A 19,904-nucleotide genomic window follows, 5' to 3' on the forward strand; every position below is an offset into this window, starting at 1 on the left:
ATCGGTACATGATTGGAGCGTTTGGGCCGTTAACGACAGAGCAGAACGCGCAGCGCAAACACGGAGCAGAACATTGAGCAAAGAGCTCAATGTTTGCTCAGTGTTGTGTGTGTGTGTCAATGCGCCGACACACACACACGGAATGGAGAGCGCGGCGCGAAAAAGACCCGCTCATGAAAGCTGCGTGAGAATAAAACCTGATCGCCGAACACGGCGGGGCGGGGCGGGACGGCATATTTTGCAGCCTTTTCCGCAACAGGAAGTCATTAAAACGAGGCAAAAAAAGTGCTGCGTTAATTGCGTTATTTTTTTTTTAACTCGTTATGCATCTCAAATTAATCGCAAAGATTAATGTGTTAATTCCCCCAGCCCTACCATATTTATAACTTTATCGACTTAAATAACTAGCTTCCAGCAGACATCCATATGCAAGTCAAATTACGCCAAAAGAGTTACATAGTCAACGCATCGATACGCATACGCGCCTGCAAGGCTACGCATCGCTACACTTCGGCCGCCATTATCCATCCATGCGTAGCAAAATGTGTCGTCCCAGTTTTTGATACGCGACACACCATTGTATGCAATACTATGCGTTGTTGGTGGGGGCAAAACTGCAAGTTGCTTGCGTCCGACGTGTAGACTATAAAAGGCTCTTGTCGATGTATGACGTAGGAGTAGCATAAGCTTTGATGGCTCTCGCGGTTCAAACAAACAGGGCTAGGCAATAAATTCAAGCTCCTCCCACATTTCTCTTTATATGATTCTCTTTAATGATAATTTTTTCTAAAAATCTCTGTGGAAAGAAAGTCAGATATAAATCTGGCACGAGGGAGAAAAAAAGAGATCATTTTTATTTTGGAGTGCATTGTGCCTTTAAAATTGACTACGGTTTTATAAAATGCAGTGGATACTTACTAGTGATGGACTTGTTTCTCTGTTGGTGCCTGTTCTGCTCCGTAAACATTGTTCCAATGCTTGATCTTAAGAAAATTTAAAAAGTGTGTTAATGTGTGTTAACAGACTATTGATCTGGGTGACATAGGACCATTTTTTATGTTTTCCTTAAGTGTTAGGCTATATAAATCTGGAGAACCCTTTCTAACATTAACCATGGTTTTGCTACACTAACTAAATGGTAATAAATTATTGTAATCAATCCACCATCCAACATTGTTTCTACACTTTACTATAATAAAAACCATGGTTAATTTAGCAAAGGACCCTGGGAACATGTCCTAAAAAGTTCTCTTGTTTTTTTCCATAAAACGGGTTCCAATGTTGTTTTATTACCAACATTCTTGTGTTTCACAGAAGCAAGTCATACAGGTTTGAAAATAATTTCATTTTGAAAGGACATTTATGTTATGTATAAAGACACAATGTTCTCAGTTCACTCATTGTAAAGCTCCTATATGCTGAGATTTATTTAATTTTTTTCAAAATGTTGCAAGTAAAATGTTCTAATTGTGTTAACTTGTCACATTAGAAAAACGTTTTATAAAGAACATTCAACATCTCATCTCTCATTGATATCCTCAAAACATTTTCCTAATGTGACAGAGAGAATGTTCTTCTGTTTTTATGAAACATTGGGACAATGTTATATTGAGATCATTGTACAACTTTAACTTTAAGAACATTGCCAAAATATCCTCAAAATGTTGCAAGTAGAATGTTCTTCTTTTGTTATCATGAAACATTGGGACAATGTTAATGTGTGTTAACAGACTATTGATCTGGGTGACATAGGACCATTTTTTATGTTTTCCTTAAGTGTTAGGCTATATAAATCTGGAGAACCCTTACTAACATTAACCATGGTTTTGCTACACTAACTAAATGGTAATAAATTATTGTAATCAATCCACCATAAAAACATTGTTTCTACACTTTACTATAATAAAAATCATGGTTAATTTAGCAAAGGACCCTGGGAACATGTCCTAAAAAGTTCTCTCGTTATTTACCGGTACTCCATGTTGTTCCAAAACTGTATGAATTTATTTTGTATAACCTTAATTAAGATATCTTGAGAAATGACTTCTCTGTTTTGTTTTTTTCCATAAAATGGGTTCCAATGTTGTTTTATTCCCAACATTCTTGTGTTTCACAGAAGCAAGTCATACAGGTTTGAAAATAATTTCATTTTGAAAGGACATTTATGTTTGGGTCAGCTAGGCCCGTAAACTCATATCAAGAAGACAGGTAAAATATTGTCTGGAGGGTTTGGACCAGTGTGCCTTTGAGCAGAGTTTACATGTTCTGCCTCTATTTCACGTGTATTTTACTATGACAATACTCACCACAACTGAAGATCGTGTGGCTGGATAATATTTATTCCCAAAATTCCTGGATAATGGGAAACACACACATACAGCAATATTATTAGCTATTTGTATTTACTTACTAAAAGAGACATTTGCAAAAGCTTGCAAAATTTTACTCACCAGCTCAAAAACATTATTTATGATGATGACTCATCATTTTGACAGTAGGCCGATATCCCGCGATCAACAATATTCAAAAGCCTAGTTTTCATAGTGTGGTTCGAGTTCCTCTCTGTATAAAGACACAATGTTCTCAGTTCACTCATTGTGAAGCTCCTATTTTATTTATTTTTTATCAAAAACTAAGTTAGCTGACAATATTTACACATGCTTAGCCTGAAACATTGACATAATGTCGATATTGCTCTAATCGCATTTAAAATTAGCTTCTCAATTTAACACACTATATTTTGATGTAGCAGAATGTATTTTTATATAAAAAAAAGTTATTTACCTTCCGCAGATTGCAATGTCCGTTACACGTACGTTGTTAAAATTCGTTGTCCATTTACATCCCGCAACTCGCTCAAAATAAAAATGTAACAGTACGATGTAAAATAATCCATGTTTTAAACAATGTAAAAGCCACAGAACCGAAGGAGGCTAGTACTGAAGATCCCGAGCAGCACACACACACACACACACACACACACACACACACACACACACACACACACACACACACACACACACACACACACACACACCAGGGTTGCAAGGTGCCAGCGAGGTTTTCCAGCCCAAAACCTCGTCAAAAACCGCGAGAATGCACAAAAAACCGCCCTTTTTTTTTGTGGCTTGTTTCTCGTTTAAACATGGTTTAAACACATTGAAATCATTAACCAGCTTTAAAAATGACCCATTTTTCGACTTAGCCTATCCGATTTTAGAAACATTCAATTAAATGAACGCAAAAGTAGGCTACACTGACTTCAGTCAGACTCAGACTATTCTAGGCCTATTATTAAACTATAAGCTTAATTATGTTACGGAAAATAATGCGATCAATTTAGGCTATCAATGAGTCTGTTAATTGTCACTAAAAGTCGCTTCTCGCTTGGAACAAAAGCATTCAGTAACATAAAAACATCGAGTAGATATGGACATAAAAAAAAACTAAAAAAAAATAACCCACTTTAACATTTCAGTTATTTCAAATGGCAACATGAAACATGCATATTAGGGCTGGGAGAAAAAATCGATTCACCTAGATATCGCGTTTTTTTATTATTATTTTTTAAAATGATTTTAAAATCGATTTATTTATTATTACAGAATATTACAGATATTAATTCAAATTAAATTGCTTTATTTTTGCCCTTGCTTATAGATGAGGTTGACAGAAGTTAGCCACTTTCGATTCAATAGAGGATGAAATATGTCATTACAGAGCTGCACGATTCATCTTTAAAAGTCTGTGATCTCGATTCAAACACCCACGCGATCTTATTCCATTTCGTTTGTCTATTAAACCTTTGACAAAATCATATTCAAACCTGTGTTGGCGCTGCCGCTGACCAAGAAAGAGTGTCATGAACAGGTCATGAACCGCATTGACAGCTACCTAAGTTTGAAAACCCCGCAATCTACTATGTTGTTTGAGGGGCGTGCGGTGCCGGCGTGCGTCACTTTAAGGTAGTAGGAGGGAGTGTCTGTTGTGAGGTTAGGGGGCACGTCAGCCAGAGTTGTAGTGTGTGTGTGTGTGTGTGCGCGCGCGAGCGCGAGTGTGAGTGAGTGAGACTGCCTGCTGAACATTGGGTCGCAGGAATAAGGATCTGAAGTGCCGGTGTTTCGGCAACAAAAACCCGCCGAACTGATCCGAAACCAGCCCAATTTTTATCCACCCGCCCAAACCCATTTTTGCCCGCAAAATAGATTGCAAAACCGCCCAATTGGGCGGTAAACCGCCCAATCTGGCAACCCTGACACACACACACACACACACACACACACACTCACACTTACAGACGAATATTCAAACTTGACCAGTAAAAGGCGCGCATAGCTGTCATTGGCCAGATTCCTAGATGACAGTCTGAATAACCAATCATGCTCAAAACAACTCGAAGAGACAGCCAATAATGTGGTAACATTGCAATTACAGGAAAAGATTAAAGCTGCAAGCAGCATTTATCGGGGTTCAAGCATTTAAGGCCTTTAAGCACAAAAGCATCAAAAGTTATTAAGTTTTATTTAGCAAGCATGTAACCACTGACATAATAGATGGAAAAGACCATTTACAGCAAATACAGGCAATGTACCATAGGAAATATATTGTTTTAAAGCTTTTTATAGCACTTATAGTGCCATCTATGGACCGATCTCCATAAAATAGTTTACTGTGACCTCAAATTGAACCCATACACATGTGTACTGAGTTTGGTGAAGATATATCATTTACTTCTTGAGTTATAGCCATTTTAGTAAAATAGGCTCCTCCCACAATAATTCACCACATTCTAGTATTATTTACTATGATTCTAGCATGATTTACATAGTTTACCATGATTTTATCTTAGTTTACCTTGATTTACCATATTCTAGCATGATTTACCATGATATACTACATTCTAGTATGATTTACCATTGTTTACTGTGATTCTAGCATGGTTTACCATAGTTTATCATGATTTATCATAGTTTACCATGATTTACCCTGTTCTAGCATGATTTACCATGATATACCACATTCTAACATGATTTACCATAGTTTATCATGGTTTACCATGATTTACCCTTTTCTAGCATAGTTTACCATGATTTACCACGTTCTAGAATGATTTGCCAGGATTCTAGCATGGTTTACCTTGATACACCACATTATAGTATTATTTACTATGATTTACCATGTTTCTAGCAATTATGTGAAGTGTCAGTGCAAATGAAGTGATAAACACTGACAAAATCTGATTGTGTTATGATAGTTATTGTTATATAAGTGATTTTTAGAGTCTAAATATGAATGTGAGCACATGTGAAAAGACTTCATTAATAAGTAGAATGGCCAGCAGAGGGCAGAAGAAGACCACTTATTGGCTCAGTTTCACTTTAAACTTCATGATTTTCACCTGTTTTCTGGACTAAAGCAAACCAGTTTTTCCATGTTAACTCAATAATGCATGCTTACACACACACACACACACACACACACACACACACACACACACACACACACACACACACACACACACACATACACAGAGAAATAAACATACACAAATACAAATATGTTTTTAATGTTTTGGAATATGTTATTGAGAAAATATATGTATTGGTCTATTAGAATTCCTTTGTGATCTAATAATATAAAAAAGAAAAGAAAAAAAAAGAAAAAAAGATTGCTTTTTAAAGCATTTGTTTGTTTCCCAATACTGAAAACTAATGAAAAGGTCATGCGTAATCCTGCTGCTCCCTCTAGTGGACAGTGGTATTACAGCTTCCATCTTACAGTTGAAGTGTTTGAATGAATTAATGAATGGGAATTTGGTTTTTCACTTATATCTCGGGAACCAGAAGGCGAAAAATTCTGAAACTCAGAGCATAGATAGTGCTTGAGGAGCCCTGTTGAATGAGACCATCAATTACTTACTATGATTTACCATGTTTCTAGCGTGATTTACCACATTACTAGCAATTATGTGAAGTGTCAGTGCAAATGAAGTGATAAACACTGACAAAATATGATTGTGTTATAATAGTTATTGTAATATAAGTGTTTTCCATGTTAACTCAATAATGCATGCTTACACACACACACACAAATATGTTTTCAATGTCTTTAGGATGTGTTATTGTGAAAAAAAATATTTTAATGGTCTAACCATTTCATATATTTCATTGTGATCTATATTATCAGTCCAATAATAAATAAAAAAATAGCTTTAACCATTTGTTTGTTGGCCAAAGCTGAAAGCTGATAAAAAGATTAATACTATGTGTAATACTGCTGCTCCCTCTAGTTGACAACAGTGGAATTACAGCCTCCATCTTACAGTTGAAGTGTTTGAATGAATGAATGGGAATTTGGTTTTTCACTTATATCTCGGGAACCAGAAGGCGAAAAATTCTGAACCTCAGAGCATAGATAGTGTTTGAGGAGCCCTGTTCAATGAGACCATCGCGGTGTTTTTGGGCGATTTAGTTCGGGAGTTATGACTGTTCAAAGGCATGTCTTTTGAGGCTTTTATCTCTGGAATGCCCAGGGCAAATTACACCAGATTTGAATCGAAGCTAGCCAAGGACAGGCCCTTTCCAACGAGCTCTCACACAAGGTTCAGGGTGGTCTGGGTCGGGAGCTACGGCCGTTCAAAGTCGGGGGTCTCGCGGTCTACCGATCGCCGGGGGGCGCGCTCCCGAGGCCCGCGATGACACGTTTCGATCAAGAGCGTGGAGAGGACCTTACCATCAAAATTTGAGCGCGCAACGACTTTCCGTTTTCGAGTTATGAGTGAATTTGTACTGGGGGGCGTGGCCTAAATGCCGTTTTACTTTCGTTTTCATGTTAAATGTTAAAATAATGATTTTATAAAGTCTAAATATGAATTATATAACAATATTAGGGAGTAGTATGATGAAATGACAGCAGGGGGCAGTAAAATACCACTTATTGGCTTAATATGGTATTCATTTTAAGGCTACATATTGAAGTGACCCTATTATAGCTATCCAAATGAAGTAATTCAACTTTTTCTGACAATTATTGATCTAGTGAGTCCAGAGAATTGTATTGCACTAGTTTTTAACATTATGATATGAAAATTATCTGATCACATATGGAAAAGACCATTTACAGCAATACAGGCAGTTTACCATAGGAAATATATGATTTTAAAGCTTTTTAACAGTTATAGTGCCACCTATGGTCTGATCTCCATAAAAATTTCCATGCTTCTTTAGCATGTTATGTCACATATGCTCATCAATTTTCGTGAAGTTCTGAGTTTTTATTTGTGATTTATAGGCTTTTGAGTGTATTTTGGCACACCCATTTTATAAATGACCCTATTACAGCCACCCAAATGCAAAAGTTCAACTTTTTTTTGATAATTATTGATCTAGAGAGTCCAGAGAATTGTCCTAGACTGGTCTGGTTCTGATCGGGCGAAAAACCTAGGACTAGTTCGCAAAAGTAGGTTTTTAACATATTCATGAATATTTAATGAACTGTTTGATTGACAGCAATGGTTCTTGAGGCAAAGTTGTTCAGCATGAGCAGATCTATCAGATTATATGCATTTTGTGACAATAAGTGTAACACCACGTGATTACAGAGCCTTAAAACTCGTTAGCGCCAACTAGTGGCCGATTTCTTTCAAAATTCTTACAGACCTCTAGGGGCTTGAGCCGAACATGCCCACCGAGTTTCGTTCCGATCAGACTTCGTTAATAGGTGCTCAAACCTCATTGGCCAATGGCGGCCATGTTTTTCGAGATACGCCAATATCCTTTTAGACATACATGGCCCCTTGGGCCAAGACACTGCATACCAAATTTCAAGTCATTCGGAAAAACGGTCAGGTGTCTATACGTTTTTATTGTTTTATAGCGCCACCATGAGGCCAATCGACGCAATTTTTTTACTGTGACCCCAGACTGAACCCATACACATGTGTATCAAGTTTGGTTAAGCTATCTCATTTACTTTTTGAGTTATAGCCATTTTAGTAAAATAGGCTCCTCCCACAATGTTCATTTTATGCCCCCTAGCGACCATGAATAAAAATTTCGACTTTTTTTTGACAATTATTGATCTTCAGACTCCAGAGAACATTTCTGCACTGGTTTGGTTCCGATAGGGCAAAAAACCACAGACTAGTTCGCAAAAGTAGATTTTTGACAAAATTCAAAATGGCGGAAAATCTATCATGGCGGAAATGAAATCGGAGATATACGTTTTGTTCGTCAGGCGTCCAGCTTTCCAATGATATAAGACACTTGAGTCTACGACAAACGGTCTAGGAGTTATGAGCTGTTTCGCGCTTTTGGTTGCTATAGCGCCACCTATGGGCCAATCGGGGTCATAATCTCTAAACCTCTCCTCGATTTTTGTACTACCATCTGGCAAAGTTTCAATGCTCTAGCCCTTACGGTTTGGGCTGCACAATGCGTTTTACGGCAGAAGAATAATAATAATAATAATAATTAAAGCTGCAAGCAGCATTTATCGGGGTTCAAGCAGTTAACGCCTTTAAGGCCTTTAAGCACACAAGCATCAAAAGACATTAAGTTTTATTTAGCAAGCATTTAACAACTGACATAATAGACGGAAAAGACCATTTACAGCCAATACAGGCAGTTTACCATGGGAAATATATGGTTTTAAAGCTTTTTAACAGTTATAGCGCCACCTTTGGTCCGATCTCCATAAAATTTGGCATGCTTGTTAATGATGTTATGTCACATATGCTCACCAATTTTTGTGAAGTTCTGAGTTTTCATTTATGATTTATAGGCATTTTAGTGTATTTTGCCACGCCCCTTTTATAAATTACCCTATTACAGCCACCCAAATGCAAAAGTTAAACTTTTTTTCGATAATTATTGATCTAGAGAGTCCAGAGAATTGTCCTAGACTGGTCTGGTTCCGATCGGGCGAAAAACCAGGGACTAGTTCGCAAAAGTAGGTTTTTAACATATTCATGAATATTTAATTAAGTGTTTGATTGACAGCAATGGTTCTTGAGGCAAAGTTGTTCAGCATGAGCAGATCTATAAGATGATATGCATTTTGTGATGATCAGTGTAACACCACGTGATTACAGAGCCATAAAAATCGTTAGCGCCAACTAGTGGCCGATTTCTTTCAAAATTCTTACAGACCTCTAGGGGCTTGAGCCGAACATGCCCACCGAGTTTCGCTCCGATCGGACTTCGTTAACGGTGGTCAAACCTCATTGGCCAATGGCGGCCATGTTTTTCGAGATACGCCAATATCCTTTTAGACATAGGTGGCCCCTTGGGCCAAGACACTGCATACCAAATTTCAAGTCATTCGGAAAAACGGTCAGGTGTCTATATGTTTTTTTTTTGTTTATAGCGCCACCATGTGGCCAATCGACGCAATTTTTTTACTGTGACCTCAGATTGACCTCTTAAACATGTGTGCCAAGTTTGGTGAAGATATCTCATTTACTTCTCGAGTTATAGCCATTTTAGTAAAATAGGCTCCTCCCACAACCTTAATTTATCACCCCCTAGCGACCAGGAATCGGAATTTCGACTTTTTTTCGATAATTATTGATCTTCAGACTTCAGAGAACAATTCTGCTCTGGTTTGGTTCCGATCGGACGAAAAACCAGGGACTAGTTTGCAAAAGTAGGTTTTTGACAAAATTCAAAATGGCGGAAAATCTATCATGACGGAAATAAAATCGGAGATATACGTTTTGTTCGTCAGGCGTCCAGCTTTCCAATGATATAAGACACTTGAGTCTATGACTTATCGTCTAGGAGTTATGACCAGTTTCGCGCTTTTGGTTGCTATAGCGCCACCTATGGGCCAATCAGCGTCATAATTTGATAACCTCTCCTCGATTTTTGTACTACCATCTGGCCAAGTTTCAAGTCTCTAGCACTTACGGTTTGGGCTGCACGATGCGTTTTACGGCGGAAGAATAATAATAATAATAATAATTAAAGCTGCAAGCAGCATTTAGCGGGGTTCAAGCATTTAGGGTCTTTAAGCACATAAGGCAGTTTAGTGAGTTGTCTGAGTTTTTGTTTAGGATTTACAGGCTTTTGAGTGTTTTTTGCCATACACATTTTCTAAATGATCCTGTTATGGCTACCCAATGGGTAAAGTTAAAGTTTTTTATATAATTAATAATCTAGAGCTTCCAGAGAATTGTACTGCACTGGTATATTTCCGATCGGGCGAAAAACCTAGGACTAGTTCGCAAAAGTAGGTTTTTAACATAATCGCAAGTATTTAATGAACAAATTGATTGACAGCAGTAGTTCTTGAGGCAAAGTTGTTCAGTATGAGGAGATCTATCAAATGATATGCATCACGTGATTACATAGCCGTAAAACCTGTTAGCGTCAACTAGTGGCTGATTTTTCAAAATTCTTACAGACCTCTAGGGCCACGAGTCGAACATGCCCACCGAGTTTCGTTCTGATCGGCCTCCGTTAAGAGCAAACTAACAGCTTTGAATTAAAATGGTGAGGTATCCTGTTGTAAACATCAACCATGCCTGTTGACAGTTCTCTTTTGTGGGAAGCGAATGAAAAGTTCTCAAATCCGCAGCACAGCCTCAGACATAGCATTTATATCCATGATCTGCCATTTTCACTATTGTCCTTGCTTGCTTCTTCACAATACCTGCAGATCTTCTGATGATTCAGCTGTGCAGGTCCACATTAACACTGCCTGGCCTAGAACATGGACTGGAAAATGCAATTTTGGGGGGTATAAATATTAATGATCCTGACTCCAACGTCACAGTCGGTGTTATGGTGGGATTCACTCATTTTTCAGCGGTCTTTTGCAAACAGGAGATTTACACATGAAGGAGGAAACAATGGTGTTTGAGGCTCACGGTATGTCAGTTCCATGTCCAGAACTCTTATCATTCAACTATGCCAAGATAAATACAGTTTTCAATTGTATGGCACCTTTAAAATAGATGATTAGTAATATAATGCTTACTTGGAGTCTGAAATGGCTTTAACAAAAGAAGAAAAATAGTCTTAGATTTCTGTTCATTCTAATCATGTACAAATAAAGTAGCACAGTAAGATTACATTTATTTGAATGCATTAGTGAGTGTGTGATTGTGCTGTGTGTGCAGCGTGTCAATACTAAAAGTGAAGGTGTAGTTGATATCTTTGGTGATAATATCTGTAGTAATCATAAAAAAACAATTAAGAAATAAAGAATTAAAATTACAAATAATATTCTATTAAGATATGAGTTACAATAACATGATTTGCAATAGTAATAATATCAATAATATATGCACATTGACAATACACACAGATTAGACTATCAGGTCTGTGTTTTACAAAAACATTAGTATTGCAGCCAATGTGAGTCTGTGGGATTTATAAACAGACAAAATATGATTTGAAATGTTATTTTAATGATTTTATTAAGTTTAAACAATATTTCAAATGGAAAAAAAAATGAAAAATAATATTTTAGTGAGCAGAATGAACCAATGAGTGTTCTTCTGGTGGTTAAAATGTAAATGAAAACAATAATACTTAAACAATAATACTTAATACACTAACCATGCTTGAACACACACATGCACACACATTTTTTTTTGTAGATGTAGATATTTAAAATAAAAGAGAGGTAACAAAATGATAATTGCAAATCTCCTCTGTATAACACCATTTTCAGATTTCAAATTAATCACTGAGAGGCAGAATTGTTCAAACTGAGAGCTCAGTAAAAATGAAGTGATAAACTTTGACAAAACATGACTGTGTTATAATAGGTGATTTTCATGCAAGTAATTTTATATAGTCCAAAAACTAATGCAAAAGCACAGATGAAAATATTTTATTAAGTAGAATGTCCTGCAGAGGGCAGTAGAAGACCACTAATTGACTCACTTTCATTTGAAAGACTTTTTTATCCACCAGTAAAACAAAGCAGTTTCTCCATGTTCTTTCCATTAAGCATGCTTACACACACAGACACACACACACACACACACACACACACACACACACACACACACACACACACACACACACACACACACACACACACACACACACACACACACACACACACACACACACACACACACAAAGACAAATATGTTTTTATGATGTGATATTGTGAAAATATCTTCATCTCCTCATCTTGAACAACTTTGCCTCAAGAATCACTAATGTCAATCAAACCGTTCATAATCATAATAAAAAAATTAAATATATACAAATATCATAATAAAACAAAAAACATCGTAATAAAAAAGATTGCTTCTTAAAGCATTTGTTTATTTCCCAATACTGAAAGCGAATTAAAAGATCATGCGTAATCCTGCTGCTCCCTCTAGTGGACAACAGTGGTATTATAGCTTTTTTTACAGTTGAAGTGTTTGAATGAATGAATGGGAATTAGTTTTTTTACTTATATCTCAGGAACCAAAAGGCGAAAAATTCTGAAACTCAGAGCATAGATAGTGCTTGAGGAGCCCTGTTGAATGAGACCATCAAGGTGTTTTTGGGCGATTGGGGCTGGGAGTTATGACTGTTATAAGGCAGATCTGTTCGGGCTATTATCTCTGGAATGCCCAGGGCAAATAACACCACATTTGAATCGAAGCTAGCCAAGGACGCGCCCTTTCCAACGAGCTCTCACACAAGGTTCGGGGTGGTCTGGGTCGGGAGTTGCGGTCGTTCAAAGTCGGGGGTCCGCGGGCTTGCGATGCGCGGGGGGGCGCGCTCCCGAGGCCCGCGACGACACGTTTCGATCAAGAGCCCCGAGAGGTCCTCACCATCAAAATTTGAGCGCGCAACGACTTTCCGTTTTCGAGTTATGAATGAATTTGTATTTGGGGGCGTGGCTTAAATGCCGTTATACTTTCGTTTCATTTCATTCATTTACTTTCGTCCATTTCCATATCTCAGTGTAACACAATTGTCAATAGTAATACTCAATAGATGAGTTTTGACAAAATGTGATTGTAAATGTTAAAATAATGATTTTATAAAGTCTAAATATGAATTTTATAACAATATTAGGGAGTAGTATGATGAAATGACAGCAGGGGGCAGTAAAATACCACTTATTGGCTTAATATGTCATTATATTCATATAAAATCACCTTTTGAAGAAGTTAAACTTTTTTTCTGATAATTATTGATCTAGAGAGTTCAGAGAATTGTGCTGCACTGGTTTTGAACATTATGATATGAACATTATATGATAGAAGACACCATTTACAGCAAATACAGGCAATTTACCATAGGAAATATATGGTTTTAAAGCGTTTTAACAGTTATAGCGCCAACTATGGTCCGCTCTCCATAAAATTTTCCATGCTTCTTAAGCAGGTTATGACACATATGCTCATCAATTTTCGTGAAGTTCTGAGTTTTCGTTTAGGATTTATAGGCTTTTGAGTGCATTTTACCACGCCCATTTTCTAAATGACCCTGTTAGCCATGCGAAAAATGCAAAAGTTCAACTTTTTTTTGATAATTATTGACCTAGAGAGTCCATAGAATTGTCCTAGACTGGTTTGGTTCCGATCGGGCGAAAAACCTAGGACTAGTTCGCAAAAGTAGGTTTTTAACATAATTACGAATATTTAATGAACGGTTTGATTGACAGCAATGGTTCTTGAGGCAAAGTTGTTCAACAAGAGGAGATCTATCAAATGGTATGCATTTTGTGACAATAAGTGTAACACCACGTGATTACAGAGCCATAAAACTCGTTAGCGCCAACTAGTGGCCGATTTCTTTTAAAATTCTTACAGACCTCTAGGGCCATGAGTAGAACATGCCCACCGAGTTTCGTTCCGATCGGCCTCCGTTAACCTTGTCTAATAGGTGCTCAAACTTCATTGGCCGATGGCGGCCATGTTTTTTTAGATACGCCAATGTCCTCATACACATACATGACACCTTGGACCAAGACACTGCATACCAATTTTCAAGTCAATCGGACTAACGGTCAGGTGGTTAAAGCCTGTTTTATGTTTTTTTTCATATTATAGCGCCACCATGTGGCCAATCGCCGCGATTTTTTTACTGTTACCTCATATTGAGCTCATACATATGTGTACCGAGTTTGGTGAAGATACCTCATTTACTTCTGGAGTTATAGCCATTTTAGTAAAATAGGCCCCTCCCACAACGTACGTTTTGGCGCCCCTTAGCGTCCGTGAATCGAAATTTCGACTTTTTTTCGATAATTATTGATCTTCAGTTTCTAGAGAACATTTCTGCACTGGTTTGGTTCCGATCGGGCAAAAAACCAGGGACTAGTTCGCAAAAGTAGGTTTTTGACAATATTCAAAATGGCGGAAAATCTATCATGGCGGAAATGAAATCGGAGATATACGTTTTGTTCGTCAGGCATCCAGCTTTCCAATGATATAAGACACTTGAGTCTACGACATACGGTCTAGGAGTTATGAGCAGTTTCGCGCTTTTGGTCGCTATAGCGCCACCTATGGGCCATTCGAGGTCATAATTTGATAACCTCTCCTCGATTTTTGTACTACCATATGGCAAAGTTTCAAAGTTCCAGCTCTTACGGTTTGGGCTGCACGATGCGTTTTACGGCAGAAGAAAAATAATAATAAAAATCAGGACAATTACAATAGGGTTTCAGCACTTCGTGCTTGAACCCCTAATAATAAAAATCAGTACAATTACAATAGGGTTTCAGCACTTCGTGCTTGAACCCCTAATTAAAGCTGCAAGCAGCATTTATCGGGGTTCAAGCAGTTAAGGCCTTTAAGGCCTTTAAGCACACAAGCATCAAAAGACATTAAGTTTTATTTAGCAAGCATTTAACAACTGACATAATAGACGGAAAAGACCATTTACAGCCAATACAGGCAGTTTACCATGGGAAATATATGGTTTTAAAGCTTTTTAACAGTTATAGCGCCACCTTTGGTCCGATCTCCATAAAATTTGGCATGCTTATTAATGATGTTATGTCACATATGCTCACCAATTTTTGTGAAGTTCTGAGTTTTCATTTATGATTTATAGGCATTTTAGTGTATTTTGCCACGCCCCTTTTTATAAATTACCCTATTACAGCCACCCAAATGCAAAAGTTCAACTTTTTTTCGATAATTATTGATCTAGAGAGTCCAGAGAATTGTCCTAGACTGGTCTGGTTCCGATCGGGCGAAAAACCAGGGACTAGTTCGCAAAAGTATGTTTTTAACATGTTCGTGAATATTTAATGAACGGTTTGATTGGCAGCAATGGTTCTTGAGGCAAAGTTGTTCAGCATGAGCAGATCTATCAGATGATATGCATTTTGTGATGATAAGTGTAACACCACGTGATTACAGAGCCATAAAACTCGTTAGCGCCAACTAGTGGCCGATTTCTTTCAAAATTCTTACAGACCTCTAGGGGCTTGAGCCGAACCTGCCCACCGAGTTTCGCTCCGATCGGACTTCGTTAACGGTGCTCAAACCTCATTGGCCAATGGCGGCCATGTTTTTTGAGATACGCCAATATCCTTTTAGACATACATGGCCCCTTGGGCCAAGACACTGCATACCAAATTTCAAGTCATTCGGAAAAACGGTCAGGTGTCTATATGTTTTTTTTGGTTTATAGCGCCACCATGTGGCCAATTGACGCAATGTTTTTACTGTGACCTCAGATTGACCTCTTAAACACGTGTGCCAAGTTTGGTGAAGATATCTCATGTACTTCTCGAGTTATAGCCATTTTAGTAAAATAGGCTCCTCCCACAACCTTAATTTATCACCCCCTAGCGACCAGGAATTGGAATTTCGACTTTTTTTCGATAATTATTGATCTTCAGACTCCAGAGAACAATTCTGCACTGGTTTGGTTCCGATCGGACAAAAAACCAGGGACTAGTTTGCAAAAGTAGGTTTTTGACCAAATTCAAAATGGCGGAAAATTTGCATACCGGAAATGAAATCGGAGATATACGTTTTGACCTTCAGGAGTCCAGCTTTCGAATGATATAAGACACTTGAGTCTACGACTTACGGTCTAGGAGTTATGAGCAGTTTCGCGCTTTTGGTCGCTATAGCGCCACCTATGGGCCAATTGGGGTCATAATTTGATAACCTCTCCTCGATTTTTGTACTACCACCTGGCCAAGTTTCAAGTCTCTAGCACTTACGGTTTGGGCTGCACGATGCGTTTTACGGCGGAAGAATAATAATAATAATAATAATAAAAATCAGTACAATTACAATAGGGTTTCAGCACTTCGTGCTTGAACCCCTAATAAAAATCAGTACAATTACAATAGGGTTTCAGCACTTCGTGCTTGAACCCCTAATGACATGTTTTAAAAGAAAGAATATGAAAAAAACGTGCACGTGCTATTTATTTAGTTGTATTTGTAAGCTGGCTGTTATATTTAATCAATTGGTTAAATGGTGTCTTCATTGCAGTGCATGATAAAAAAAAAAAAAACTTACAATAGCATATAAATAATAATAAATAACATAAATAATATATACCATATATAACAAAATTATATTTACCACTGCTCTGCCAAACAGCAGTTTAAAAGAGCAAACATATTATATATTAAACAGAGCAAACATTGCATATGTAGGCTATTCATATACAATTCTGTATACCTACCTACATGAAAAACTAATGGATTGGTATCATGGTGACATTAGAGTTACATTCATGTGACCCATAATGATCCTTTTGCACTTTAACAAAATATTGACCTTTCCTTTAGAAACACTCTTATGCCTAATAATGTCAACTTGCTTTTCACCCTGTGTGGCACAGTTACACAACCTGTTGGTTTAGGGTTAATCCTCTGTCCAACACAACACTTTGCTAACATTGGCATAATTCGATACAAGTTGCAACATATACCCCGGGTTTCACAGGCAAGGCTTACGCCCGTAGTCCCAGACTAAAATGCACGTTTGAGCTGTTTTACCTGAAAGCAACTTGCACTGATATCTTAAAATATGTCGGTGCCATTACTCAAGATGCACACCAGTAATGTTTCTTTTTTCTTTGGCACATTTTTAAAAGCTAATTAAATGCACTAAGGCCTAATCCTGGCTTAATCTAAACTCTGTGAAACCGGGTCTGGGTTAGAAATTAAGGGTTAAGGTTAACCCTAACTCTAACCCTAACCCTTGTCTACAGACTTTTATTGAACAGCATGGATAGACTCCAAGGTGTTGACTGCAGTGGTTAGGCCTTTAGCGTTGATACAGGACAAATAACTTCTCACTGTGACAGTCTGTAATGTATTTTAGCAAAGAGTGTTTGTATGGATTGTCCCTAATTAAGCTAGAGCTATTGGTGCATTCAAGCCATGTCATAAAGATCGTATTTACAAGTTGAACGCACATGAACGCCACCACAATGATGAGAATATGAGTAGGAAGCTCAGGATTTTCTTTAACCCTGATCTTAAAGAGTTAGGGGTGTGTCAGTGAGAAACATTGTGGGATACCACTATACTTAGGTATTCAGCAGTAACAATGAAGTAAGCTAATGCCTGCACAAAATATGATAGCATTATAATATAACAATATAATATGTGATGATAAAGTTTACAGTGGCTTCATTAATATAAAACATTAAAAAAATTGTAAAACCTCATGAATACAAACTTCCCAGGAGGACGTAAACGCACCATATGTTCCATTGTGAACCTTGTTGGCCTGCTGTCAGACCAGCAAGCTCAATTTAACAATAATTGTGTATTGCTAAATGTTACATTTAAAATGTTCTAGTTTTGTTAACACGTCACATTACAAGAACATTTTTAAAAAAAACACTCATCTCAGGTCTCAGTGATATCCTCAAAACATTTTACGAATGTTGTTTTGATAATGTTCCTCCTCTGTTATTATGGAACATTGTGCCAATGTTTTACTGAGCACATTATATAATCTGTTATCTCAACAACATCCTTAAAACATCCTCAAAATGTTACATTTAAAATGTTGTGTTAACACATAACATTACAAGAACGTTTTATAAAGAACATTCAACATCTCATCTCTCAATGATATCCTCAAAACATTTTCCTAATGTGACAGAGAGAATGTTCTTCTTTTGTTTTTATGAAACATTGGGACAATGTTATATTGAGATCATTGTACAAACTTTAACTTTAGCAACATTCCCAAAATATGCTCAAAATGTTGCAAGTAGAATGTCCTTCTTTTGTTTTCATGAAACATTGGGACAATGTTATATTGAGATCATTGTACAAAATGTAACTTTAGCAACATTCCCAAAATATGCTCAAAATGTTGCAAGAAGAATGTTCTTCTTTTGTTATCATGAAACATTGGGACAATGTTATATTGAGATCATTGTACAAACTTTAACTTTAACAACATTCCCAAAATATTCTCAAAATGTTGCAAATAAAAAGTTATAATTTAGTTAACTCGTCACATTAAAAGAACGTTTTATAAAGAACAATAAACATCTCATCTCTCAATGATATCCTCAAAACATTTTCCTAACGTGACCGAGAGAACATTCTTCATTTGTTATAATGAAACATTGGGACAATGTTATTTTGAGATCATTGTATAAACTTTAACTTTAACAACATTCCCAAAATATGCTCAAAATGTTGCAAGTAAAATGTTTTAATTTAGTTAACTTGTCACATTAAAAGAACGTTTTATAAAGAACAATAAACATCTCATCTCTCAATGATATCCTCAAAACATTTTCCTAACGTGACAGAAAGAACGTTCTTCTTTTGTTATGATGAAACATTAAGACAACGTTATTTTGAGATCATTGTACAAACTTTAACTTTAACAACATTCCCAAAATATTCTCAAAATGTTGCAAATAAAATGTTATAATTTTGTTAATTTGTAACATTAGAAGAACGTTTTATAAAGAACATTAAACATCTCATCTCTCAATGATATCCTCAAAACATTTTCCTAACGTGACAGAGAGAACGTTTTTCTTTTGTTATAATGAAACATAGGGACAATGATATTTTGAGATCATAGTACAACTTGTTACTTCAGAAACATTCCCAAAACATCTTTTGAATGTTGCAGTTAAAATGTTATATCTTAGTTTTCATATAACGTTATAGAAAACATTTTTTAAATGAGAAAACATCCTTAAAATGTTCGGTAAACATTACATTCAAATGTTTTCTTTAGAACATTAACCAAACTTGTAGGGAATGTTAGCGAAAGTTCTGAGAACGTTCCCTGCTAGCTGGGATTGATTCAACAAGGTGCTGAAAGCATTCTTTAGAAATGTTGGCCCATATTGATAGGATAGCATCTTGCAGTTGATGGAGATTTGTGGGATGCACATCCAGGGCACGAAGCTCCCGTTCCACCACATCCCAAAGATGCTCTATCTATTGGGTTGAGATCTGGTGACTGTGGGGGCCATTTTAGTACAGTGAACTCATTGTCATGTTCAAGAAACCAATTTGAAATGATTCGAGCTTTGTGACATGGTGCATTATCCTGCTGGAAGTAGCCATCAGAGGATGGGTACATGGTGGTCATAAAGGGATGGACATGGTCAGAAACAATGCTCAGGTAGGCCGTGGCATTTAAACAATGCCCAATTGGCACTAAGGGGCCTAAAGTGTGCCAAGAAAACATCCCCCACACCATTACACCACCACCACCAGCTTGCACAGTGGTAACAAGGCATGATGGATCCATGTTCTCATTCTGTTTACGCCAAATTCTGACTCTACCATCTGAATGTCTCAACAGAAATCGAGACTCATCAGACCAGGCAACATTTTTCCAGTCTTCAACTGTCCAATTTTGGTGAGCTCGTGCAAATTGTAGCCTCTTTTTCCTATTTGTAGTGGTGATGAGTGGTACCCGGTGGGGTCTTCTGCTGTTGTAGCCCATCCGCCTCAAGGTTGTGCGTGTT

At 37.2% G+C, this 19,904-nt stretch overlaps 1 long non-coding RNA gene across 1 annotated transcript; it reads right to left on the reverse strand.

Annotated features, from left to right (window-relative positions):
* Window positions 1-1,577: 1,577 nt before the first annotated feature.
* On the reverse strand, window positions 1,578-3,034 carry LOC309501691. Its single transcript, XR_014206970.1, has 3 exons — window positions 2,785-3,034; window positions 2,451-2,562; window positions 1,578-2,352 (listed from the first exon to the last, which is right to left on the reverse strand). It is a non-coding gene; the product is annotated as an uncharacterized lncRNA (long non-coding RNA).
* Window positions 3,035-19,904: the final 16,870 nt, after the last annotated feature.

This window comes from Leuciscus leuciscus, assembly GCF_965113295.1.
Source record: "Leuciscus leuciscus genome assembly, chromosome: 6".
NCBI lineage: Eukaryota > Metazoa > Chordata > Actinopteri > Cypriniformes > Leuciscidae > Leuciscus > Leuciscus leuciscus.